Source organism: Cupressus sempervirens, chromosome 6 (assembly GCF_028749045.1).
Source record: "Cupressus sempervirens isolate cs-2001-9-10 chromosome 6, ASM2874904v1, whole genome shotgun sequence".
Taxonomy (NCBI): Eukaryota; Viridiplantae; Streptophyta; class Pinopsida; order Cupressales; family Cupressaceae; genus Cupressus; species Cupressus sempervirens.
Window position 1 is genome coordinate 675,862,551 of NC_143123.1, and position 13,071 is coordinate 675,875,621.

Consider the following 13,071-nt stretch of genomic DNA (forward strand, 5'->3'; position numbering starts at 1 on the left):
GAGTCATCCAGGAATTGAGCATTGGAATGAAATTAAATGGATTCTTAGATATTTGAGAGGAACATCTAGTAAGTGTTTACATTTTGGGGGATCCACTATTGATTTACAAGGCTATGTTGACTTGAGTTTGGCAGGGGATATTGATACTAGGTTGAATACTACAAGTTATGTATTTACTATTGGTGGGGCAATAGTGAGCTGGGTATCTCAGTTACAAAAGGTTAATGTTTTATCTACTACAGAGGCAGAGTATATTTTTTCTATAGAGGTAGCCAAGGAGATGATATGGCTTTAGTTCTTCATGAAAGAATTGGGACACCCATAGAGGGATAATTATTTATTCACATATAGCTAGAGTGTCATTCATCTTGCAAAGAATTATGCTCTGCATTCAAAGATAAAACACATACAGTTGTGATACCAATTCATTCGATTAGTTTTGGATGATGGATAGTTAAAGCTAGAGAAGATACATACAAATGATAATCCAACAAATATGTTTTCCAAGGAAGTAACAAGGGAGAATTTGAACTCCTCTTCAACTTCGGTTGGTCTTTTAGACTAAACATAATAAAAGAACAATAGAGTCCAGGGTGGTTTGATATTCTAGTGGGAGTAATAGGTTTAGTAGTGGTATGATCTATCTCCAAGTAGGAGATTATTGTGATGTGGAGCCTAATCAGACTCAAAGGTTTATTCAGAACAATTTCTCCCAAGATTATTTCTATGAGGGTTTGGGGGTAGCGTCTGCAAGGTGGGGTCAAGTGGCAACACCCCAGGTGTGCTCCCTATTGTAGTATAGGGTGGGGTCGATGGGCAACACACCCATGGGGGTTTTGGGGAGGGTAGTGCCCCCAAAGCACAAAATGATCTTATATTGTAAAAGGTGTTAGCTACCATTTTTTTCTATTGGAGGACTTATTCTAGCCCTAATTTTTTAAGCAGTAAAAGCTTGTATAAAAAGTCTTAGGATTAGGGATTTCATAATATATGGTGATATTGTAGCTTCTTGTAGCAATATTGAGCTATAAGGGATTGTGGATTGTAATCACTAGATAATAATAATATTAGACTTGTTGTTGGTGGATGTAGCCTAGGGATTGGGCAAACTATGTTAAAAATTTGTGTCTTGTGTTCTCTTCTATGTGATCTATTATTTTCTAATATTGGTTATATTTGCATGTAACCGTTATTTCTATATGAGGTTAATCCTAACACTAGGATTGAATATTAATTGAAGCTTTGGATCCATTTAAGGAGAAGTAATGTACAAAACTAAGGAGTAGGAATGAATCAACAAACAAGGCCCAATTTAAAGTGGACAAATGCATTGGTCTCACAAAGGGATCATGCACCCAACTCTCCTTGACAAATAGGAAGCAACCAAGCATTCTACAAGAACTTTTATGAGTCTTCATAATACTTATGAGGAAACTGATTTAAGGGCCTTTTGTGCATTAGGAAAAACTAGAAACAAAAAATGGAACATTTTCAATCACCTCAGCTAAGGATCAATGCCATTTTCCTCATAAAGAACTTTTAGACCTAATTGTACTATTAATTGGGTTTTTGGTGAATAACTCTCTGACCCTTTATCATTGGTAAAAAATAAGAATCAATTCAAATACCCATTTGGAAATTTACATATCTCAAGCAGGCCCTAAGGTCTATTGGTGATGAAGGGTGCTCCCCTTAGTATCACACACACATAATAGAAACAAAGAAATAACAACAATTTTTGAGAACAAAATATGTGATTCTTATTATTACCACAAATGTAAAATTAATTTTTTTTGAAACATAATATGTAAACCCACATGGATGCCTCCCTTACAATAATTCACAACATGGAGCTACGAACTATCACCTAGAGTTGTCTTAAACAATCTATGGGCCTTCCTTATAAAGACAATTTTATACCACCTAGGAAGCTTCTAAACATCAAACCCAAACCCTTGAGGTCATCCAATTCTAAAATTACATATAGAGTGAGTCCAAATCAATTATGACATTTATTTTGAAAAGTTTAGTTGGCCCAACTTTTGAAGACCATAACTTGCAAACCATTGCTACAATTGGTTATGATAACCCCATTCCAAAATCCTAAGCTTCTGATATGTAGGGCTTAACTAGAGAAAGCTCTAATTGACCCCATTTTGGAGCGCATTCGAGGCCTCTAAGACCTTCAAAATTGAGCCTAATATTTTTATACCAAAATTACACACCAAAAATTTGCAATAACTTCATGAATACTCATGCTATGAGATTTATCCTCAACTACTAGGTTGATATATCCAAGATGAACCTACACATTTGAGATTAGGACATTCCAAGCTCATATGACCAACTTACTAAGTAGAAAGCCTTCGAAAACAATAACTCTTCACTAAGACAATCCTCATTCAACAAACATAAATGAATTGTTTTTGGGCAATGAAATATTTCTCTTACACCCAAGATGCTCTTACATAAGACACCTGAGTTAATTTGAGAATGTTAGAATATTTAGAATATTTGAGGGGGTAGTGGTGGGGGGGGGGGGGGGGGGGGTGGGGGGGGGGGGGGGGAGGGATGGGGGTGAATCAATTATCCTCAGGTCCAGATGTAGCAATTCAAAATTTAGCAACTTCAAAAAACTTATTCAAACTTATAAAACAACCTGGTCAATATAGAAACTCATCAATGCCTTTAACTTATTCATTCATCACTAGCTCTCTATTCAATATATGCCAACTAACATAAATAAACAACAGTAAATAAAATGCATCTAAAATTTACACAAGTATGACACCAGGATTTAACATGGAAATATAATTTAGGAAAAACCACCAAGTAACATGCTACCACTTTTTCAGTCTTCTGAAGTGAGCTTGATTAAGAGCCAACCTTGTTAAAGGTTACAAAACACACTATTAGGTGTGAACCTTATAAATGATTTAAACTACCTAGTTAGGAGTGGCTTGGTTAGAGGACTTTGGATCATTCCATTAGAATGTCACCTTGATTAAATGATTTACAATATGACTATTAGGTCAACCTTAATTAAAGGATTTACTACCACAATGGTTAGAAAGTAATAACTAGGTTTGATCTATTTAGATACAACTCACTTTGCAAATTAAAATATCCATTCAGTTCATTCTTGGATCATTGACTAGACTTCATCATATTCTCCATCACTAATGTTCTTGTCAACCCTTCAAGCAATCACACTTCACCAATCTTCTCATTTTCCCTCTACTCCTTTGTTTTTCACAGGTTCTTCATAAGTTCACCAATCAACAACCATAAAACATATCTTATTCCTCCCTAAATAGGTAGGTTTTTTCTTTTGTCACTTAAAAATTATCGTAGATCTTAGGGTTTGATCATATTTTTTGAATCTGTGCATCTTTTTGTCCTCTACTCCTTTCTTGAAACTTCTAGAAAATTCTCCTTGAATCCTCACCATAGACTACTTAAAAAACTCAACTCATGCATTATATATCGCAACTCATCAATCCTCATTATTCATGCATTTTGACCAGTCCAAAAATTCAATTATGTTGACCTCAAATCTTAATTCTTTCACAAACTATTATTTTGCTGACACTCGGTCATCACTATGTTCTTCAACTTGGTGTTCATTGGGTAGCTCGGTCTCTATTGTTCTATCTTGCTTGGCTTATACTGGCTTTCTTGGTCTTCACTATGCTTGGTCGCTACTCCATTTTCTCTTTCATTTTTCTCAATCATAACTATCACTCGGAAAATACTATTTTCTTGGCTATCTTTCAAGTTCCTTAATCTTCTCCTTCACTGACCTAGTGAAATTGTCACTTGGTCGTGCTTAGTATTTTACTTAACAACTCATCTCCTCTCCTATACATCAACTCTGCTACCTTCTCCACTTCATTTAATGATCAAACAAAACATTATCTTGTCAAAGACTAACTGATTAAGTGCCCATATAATTCCAAAATACTTGAATTCTTTGTACTCAACAACTTGACTAGCTCACCTTACTATCTCTTCTTTTCAAATAATCTTCATCAATCAACTAATATGGCACTCTACATTGCTAGAAAATGTCTTACCAATAAGGTTTGACATTAATGCCAACATAATAGTTGTTCCAATTGTATTTTCCAAATAATTTCCCTCTTTGGCATTGATGGCAACACCTTTTTTACCATACAAATGCAAAAGGCTTTCTCATAATTTTTACTTTATCAACTCCTTCTATAATCTATATCAGATCTTCATTAATATCCTTAGTTTCAATTTTGATTCTCATCCATGCACTCTCTAGTATGCTTCCTCTTTGCTTCTATTACACTTCTCCCTCTATGATACCAATTGTAGATTCTTCATTCTAACACCAATTGTATTAGCACTTGTAATGACCCCCGCTTTGACATCTCTTTCTATAACTGGATGATCACACAACATCTCCCTCTTTACTTTTAACTTGTATGGTAACTTTCATACATCTCCCTCTTTGACAACTATTGGATCCTGATTTGATAGGATTTCAAATACCTTTTGAGAATGTAGAGAATACCTAGGAATTAGATAAAGACCATGATGGATATTCCCATACAGGCTAATAGGGCCAACTAAGAAGACTTTAAACTCTTCGTCCCTTTGAATTCTATAGGATTCATGTGGGTATACCTTGGAATTTACTATTACCTTTTATAATGATAAAATTTATCACAAATTCCATTATAGTAGACATTTTCCTCTAATTCTTGTAAAACATAGACAAAAAAAGGATGCAAGATAACTAATCATCCATACCCTAAAGCTCTCTAAACCAAGTACAAGATAACTTTTCAGATCCACTAAACAAAACATAACATATTTTTTATTTTTTTATTTAATTGTTTAGATTCTTCATAGCATCAAACCTTCTTGTTCAACATCCACTCCTGACCAGTGCATTATCTATTGGGCTATTTATTCACTTGACATACCACTATAATCTATTCTCCCACTTTGTGAAAAGAAAATCAATACTCAACTTCAGATCTCATTCTTGTCAAAATCTCCCTATAAAACCTTTAATTCTCTTAGATCACATCAAGCATTTACATAATCCATTTGAATATCAAAAAATTATGAAACAAGATATAATTTGAAATGAATTACAATTGAAAGTCAATAAACTTTGTTGTCGAATCTCAAAAAATTAAAAGTAACACAAGCAAAGACAAGATCTAAATAGAGCAACTTAGAATACTCCTCCATTTTTATCAATTAACTTGAAATAACAGAGTGAAATGTTAGACCCTATAAAAAATACCTCAAGACAAGTTTAACACAATGCAAGCTTGTAATTCCTTCTGTGAACAAGAAACATAGAACAATTCTACACAATATTCTTGGCCTGGCTTCAAATATGATGACTAACTTTCATTCTATCAAAATTTAGACCCTTCACTAGCCATGGGAACCTACTTATATAGGTGAGTTGCAAAAAGCTTTAGGCATAGAGAGATTGAAAACATGTTGCATTTTTAGTTGTCAACATGAAATCCCATCTCCTTGTATAGAAATGAATTCTAGCTTCGGATCTTTGATTCGAGAGTTTCTTAGCTTTGTTTCTTTGCTTCTGTTGGTCTTCTTTCATGAATAGACCGGACATATATCTGTAGTTTCCATTCTTACTCCATCCTTTAGACTCTTGTTTAATGAAGTTTGCCAAAGATGGATAAGCAACAAAATGGGTCAAAATTCATAGGAAACATGCTTACTTGAGTAGTGATCAAGATGTAGAACAAGTAGGACTTTCTCCTCATCAGGAAGACACTCAGACAACAACCCGCCTAAACCTAGATCAACTAAGAATTTAATGCAGGAAATGATTGGAATCCTGCATGAGGTATAAGGGGAAGTAGGTCAAGGGAAACTTGGAACAGACACAAAAGAAGAGTCTTAGTAAATTTGATGAGAAGAGAGACACCTAGGGGTTGTCTAGACAATTAACTAAACATAATTGCAATGAAAACCATTAAACTCAAAGCTCCAAAGGGATAGATTGAAAGTCTGACAATAAGTTATTTCATGATGATAGTTAGATGGATGATTTATATGCATTTTCTATGGATAATTATCCCATACTTGCATGTATATGATGTACATGTATATTTTACTTTATGTATGATGTTTTTGATGTGGTTGAGAGAGGGAGTCATAGTCACCTACTAGTTGGGGTCTACATGATGCACCTCTTCCCACCATTTCTTGTTTAGTTTAGATTTATATGTATACATGTACATGCTCAACTTTTATGCTAATTGTAGGTACCAGGCGTCAACTTTCCTAAATTTTCAGGATGAGTGTGCCCTATCATAGTATCTCAATGGTAAAGATGGGAGATAGTTCTTCAGTCCAAATCCTAACCCAATCCAATTATCCTAGAAAATAGGACAAGTATCTGAGTTACCCTTTTGAATTCGTCAAGTGATGTGAATTCAAGATTTTGGTGCTTGAGTTTGATTTAGTACCTTGTCTTTTAAATGGGTTTTCTTATTTAGTTTTTTGGGTTTGTTGTGATTTTTAGTTATAATTAAATCAAATAAAAGATTATTAAATGATTTAATTTAATAGAAATTTTATAAAAGAAAATCAATTTTTAATTACATTTAATTATTTGAGGAATTAATTAAATAGAAGAATTAAATTAAAAAGATTTATTTAAAGTTCCAAATTTGGTATAATTATATTAGTTTAATTTAATAATAATTTATTTAGGAGTTTCATTTTCACAATAAACTCTAAATATTATTATTAGTTAAATTAATAAATATACTATTAAATACGTCTTGTGATTTAATAAAAGAGAGAATAAATTTAATAAAGTTTGTTTTAATTAAAAATGCAAAAAGTTGCACATGAAATTAAAATAAATTAAAATAATAAAGAAAAAGGGTTTGTGTGTTTGTAAAATTGAAACTCTATGGGAGAAAGCTCTTTATTAAGAAATAAGAGCTCATTTCTCCACACATAGAGAGGTTTGGAGGAGCAAATTTCAAGAAAGAGGGTTTTTGAGAAGACGAGATTTTTTGCAAAGTTCTGAGCATTCATCTCATTAGCATCAGATCAAGGTGGGATCTTTGTTGAGATCTTCACTATAATTGCCCTTCAAATTTCTCTATGTCTACTTCATGTTTGATTGAAGATCATATTTTCAAAGATCGAATCTTGTTGAAACCCTTGTCGTTAAATTTACTATTCTTCAATATTGAAAATATCTTTGAATGAAATCAAATTGGAAACCCTTGTTTGAGAAATCTTGTTATTCAAAGTTGAATTGATTTAGAGAACTTAGGAATCAGGATAAGGTTTGGAAAAGAAACCTAGATTTAATTTAACAAATTTGATAGTTTGCAATTGTTTCCCTATCATATCTATACTAGGTTTTGTTTTGAAAATATATATTTATATAAAATTACCATAGTAAATAAATTACCTATGATAATATTTATATTAAAATGATAATTATATTTAAAAAAAATTATATTGGATTTTGTATATGGGAGGGCTTTATTTATTAAAGGGGAATTTTTTTTTAAAAAATATAATAATATTTTAGGGAGGTGGGGCCACCACTTCCTACCCCCCTACCCCCCTCCCCACCTTCTTCTCCCTTATGTGTTGCGACGACCTTATTTATAAGGTCTGCAAATGGAAGACTTGCTACTGTGATAGTAGAGCTATTGCAGTAGCCATATAGTCCATGGGCTTTAAAACAAAAGGTAAGGTTTGTTTCAATTTAGTTTTTTATTAATTAGTATTTTAAAATATATTAAATTTTAAATATTTTTTCAATAATGTTTAATATTAAATATTATTATTAAATAAATAAATATTATTCATTAGTAATTTAATAATTATTGATAATAATAATTTAATAATTAGTATTAGATTTTAATAATGTTTAAATTAAATATTTTTCTACTTGGTTATTATTAAAATATGTATTTATTATATTGGCAATTGTATTCCCGATTTTGTTTAATCAAGAGAATTTTAATGAGATTGGGATTTTGTTTAAATGGTTTGGTTCATAAGAAGAAAATGATTTTTTTTCTACTAAGGAAATTTCGGAATACTTGTGAACCTAAAACAAACTTTTACGATTTCAAACCAAATGAACTATGAATCTACATTTAGTGTAATGTATGGTTTACTTTGTGTTGGGTTTGGGTTTGACTTAGTATGTTGACCAATTTTGAATGTTTACCAAAGGCCTGGGAGTTATTGTTTTATGATGTTTTATGTGATGTCATGGTTGGGTGCTTGATCTATGATAATGGTATGTTTATTATTTGGTCATGATCTTTTATTCCCACCCATTGTGATGCATTCACATATTTGTGAGATGAGGGTTTGACCAGTTATTTGCTAGTGCTTTCCAGTTGCTTGTATAGGACTGAGGTGATTAGTGTGATTTTCTTGGTGTAGCATACGAGGTTTTGATCAATTATATTTTGGTGCTTTCTAGTTGCTTGTATAAGATTGAGGTGAATATTGTGATTTTATGAGTTGTACCTTTTATGAGCTTAGGGTAGGTTATCTATGTGTATATTGGGAAATGGCTTGCAATGGAGGCTAGAGACCTAAAGAGGTTACCTGGGTAACACATTGTAAGTTTTATTAATCAGTGATAACATTTCATTAAATGGGTTAAAATGAATAAAAAAGAGTCATTGTTTTACCTCGCCCATGTCTCGAGTGCTTGTATAAACTAGGAGGGGAGTAGAGATGATGCTTGGTTGTGACCTTGCCTTGTTGGTATGCCTTGTTTGTATGAAAGGATAATGGTGTTGCATAGAGTCGCCAAGGGGATGGAATCCAGAGAGGTTGCCAAGGTAACCTTAGACTTGATTCATGTGATGACACTTTCCCACTTAGATAGTAGATTTCCTACATGTCTTTGTTGCCTCTAGGTTTAGATGTTACTTGTGTCTTGGTACCCATTTAGATAGATTGATATTAGGTTTTCCTTGACCTAGATGTTGGTTATGACTTTTGTGATTGATATTTTTTTGGGACTTGAGATTATCTCCTCAACACGGTGGGAGTGGACTATTTAGGTTCCATAAGGTCAGGTGGTACTGTTTCTTATATCATTGAGATCCAGCAGCTAGTTGTCATTGCTGGATATACTTGTGCAGTTGTTCCTTTCATTCTAATCTTGTGTTTCTGTTGGATGGTTATATTCTGTTGTACTATACCTGATTATCTGGAGATCTTATGAGATCTTATATTTATTCATGATATATATTTTTGAACTTTTCATATCTCATGACTTTTACAGAGGATGATTATGCATTCTAGTTATGCTATGTGACATCCTATGTAATTGTATATTATTTCATTTTATTTGTACTTGTGGTTATTCTATGATGTGGATTTTGTTATGTATCAAATTTAATATTAATAAACGTTATATGTGATTCAATATCACAAAACCCTTAAGAGATGTAATTTGTTTATGGATGGTTTGTATGTATAAGAGTTATTGCTTCCACTATGTTATCTCTTATTGTTTTAATCTTTTAAAAAATGTTTGGAAAACTTAGTGAAACTTTAGGTTAATTTTTTTTTGGGTTCCCTGGCAGAGCGTTACAAATCATCTAATCTACCAAATAATAAAGACAAAAAAATATAGTCGTAGATGACAAAACAATGGAGATAATTGATTGAAAATGACAGAAGAGAAGCAAACAAGTTATACATGATAATTACCTTGTAGATTGCAAACAATAGTGTACAATCACAGATGCCAAAGAATGCAAATACTAAACCACATAGATGTCAGAACACGTAGATTCCAGAATTTAAATCCATAGAGAGTAGGTGACTAAATCTAGGTCATCAAAATGAAGATACCAAAATATGTGGATGATAGAACTTAGAGATGAAAAAACTTGTAACAACCACAACTTAGAGCCACCAAATACATTGATGCTAGAGATCAATTTAACGGAGATGTCAAAACACAAAGACAACAAAACAAGTTTTTCTTAGGTGAGAGTGTTAAGTTTGTCAACAGTGCAAACACCAAACTACAGAGATGACAAACTACAAAGATGATGAAACATCTGCATGGACAACATTGTGTTGGAATGGAGATGATAGTGCATGATTTTTTTAGAAACCACCAATTTTTTTGGTCAAATTTACTTGGAAAATTGACGTGGGTCCTTCTAGGTGTGCCAAAATGTATATGTGAAAATTCTTCTCTATTGGGAGCATGTGTAAACAAGAAAATTTTAGTTGTACATGTATATCAAGATTCAAATAAATTGAAATACAACTAATCTACCTGAGTTTTAAAAATAATGCAACCAATGAAAGGATCCCATGCAACCTCAGAGCAACTCAACAAGGGCACCCAAATGAGACCTTGTTGGTGTGCTCAAGATTGAGGGATGTGGATGTGCTCTCCTAAAACACAACTATTGAATTGCAAGATGATACATGATGTGCAAAGATGAGTATGAACCTATGCTAAATGATCAAGAATGCTTCAAGAGATGGCTATGGAAGAAACCATTCTTGAGAGCATTCAAAGTAGGTGAATTTAGATGCAAATAAGAAAACTAACAAATACAAACTACCATAAAAATTCAAGATCTAAGACTAAAATGAAAACAATTACCAAAGATTAGCTCTAAGCATACAATCTCTAAAAAGCTCTATATCTAAACTAGCATGATAACAATGCAATGGAGGAGGTGAAAATGCTTGAGAAAAGAGCTCTATTTTTAAGCTTGAGGAAGGCCTTGAGGATGTGGCATCTATCTGGCATCCACATAGGTTCCATAGGGGAGACACATGGGTTAAAGGACAAGCCATGCAAAATTCAAAAAGAGCCTTTATGATTTGAGTGGACATGTGTGAGAAACCTTGGGGAAAGGAGTGGGGGACAATGATGAGAGACTTTTTTGGAGAATTTAATGAAATAGGGGCTCCTAGGGATTGATTTTCTCACACATGTGTGAGAAACCACTTAGGGGCTAAAAGGTGTTTAAGAGGGAGCTTAGGATTTATAGAGTGGGTTTAGCAAGTGGGTAGGCTTAGAAGGATGAGGGTGATGGGTGGTAGGCTAGGTTTTAGGTAGGATTGGAAATCAACCAAATATGATTGAATTTAATCATAGGATTATAGAATTTAATAAGATGAAGGGATTTACATAAATTAGATTTATTTTAAAAAGGGGATTTATGGAGCATTTTGTATTAAATAAATTTAATACATTAGGGGGAAGTATTTATATTGAATTCAAATACATTAGGGAAGTGAACCTATTTAAATTTAATTAAATAAGTAGAGGAAAATTGTTGGAATTACAAATGAGAAACATATACTTCTGAGGTGGGCAGGGGGTGGGGGTGAATTAGAAGTTCAAACTTTAGCTATTAAAACTTTCACCATTCATTATATGCATGTAATATATTAACTGAAAATAACATGGAAAGTAAATGCATCTAAAACATGTAAGCAATTGAACATACACACTTAACACTAGATATGATTAACCAAAAATCCTCCAAAGAGAAGGTAAAACTAGGGTGGGGATGACACCCACAAATCTTCACTACTATAGCAATAAAGTGTAGCCAATTAAGGTTACAATGGTTTGACCATGAAACATTATCTTCCCTGTTAAAGGTTTACAAAGACTATTAAGTCCCACCTTGTTAGAGGATTTCAACATGCTGTTCGAAGTGTGCCTAGCTAAAGGACTTCAAAACATCCACTTGGAATGTTACCTTATTAAAGGATTTACAAAATCCTGTTAGGACTATTCTGCCTAGGAGATTTAACTAAAATCACTTGTTAGGATGTTTCAACATAGATCTTGTGATTGGTTCATTTCTTGATTAAAGATCAAATCCATATAGTGTCCTTCTTGATCCTCTATGATCTAATATAACAATTGTTGTATCCTTCTATTCTTTGTTCTCCTCCATCTGATTCTATAATTCACTCTCACTACTAAGTCACCTTGAAATGCTCTATAAGAAAATCCAATTATTAACCCCTTGTTACCTCCTATAACATTATCTCTTGTGCTTTCTATTTATTCACTCACTTCTAATTGTTGGGGCTTTGTCTTCCTTATAAAGACTTTGGTGGCTTAGGGTTAGGTATGAATCTATGGCTGAGATTCATTCTTTTTTTTTGCTTAATCCTTCCTATTTTTTGATTGGTTGCATGCAAACACATAGGGATTTTGCAATTTGTCCTTATCTTTATAGAATCAAAATTTGACCTTATGTTGGCTTGAAAATAGTTTACATAGTTGTTTGTGTAATCACAAACAAATATGTCCAATTTGTGTTACTCAACACTTGAAGTTACTAATGCTTAGCACATACTATAATTTTGTTTCTAACTTGACACCTAAGCTACTCGACATCTACTATTCACTCAGAATTTTAAATTCTTGGCACATACTGTTCACTCGACACTTGAACTACTTGGCACATGAGTGACTCAACACTCATTACAACTCGACATAGTCTTGTAGTTACATGTTATACTTGACATGTATTACTAGTTCGGCATAAACCAAGTAAATGTCTTAAGTGTTTTGACACTCAATTGTCAAAACCAATCTAAGATCAACAATCTCCCCCTTTGACACGAGTGTCAAAAACACTTAACTGTACATAATCAATCTAATCTTCTCAACTATAATATATTCACAACTTGGCTTGTATACAAAACTTCAAAATTTCAATATTTTGTAATAACCTATATACCTTAAAATTTATAACTCCCCCTGAGTTAATGTGCCTAATCTGTATCAAAAAATCAATTCTCCATTATGAGTGGGTTTGTCTCTACTGAATGATACTCTTTGCCTTTAATGTATTTGCAACTGATGCTTTGTCATTTGATATGCTCTGCTTCTGTTATGTTCTAATCTTTCTTTCTCCTTTGTTTATTCTATTTTCTCCCCCTTTCATTGCTCTCTTCTTGCTTTATCTGCTTCTTTTCTTATTTCCTTTTTATGCTCTCTTACTCTCCCCTTTGGTTGATCCCCCCCTTACTCTTTTCTTTCTCTCC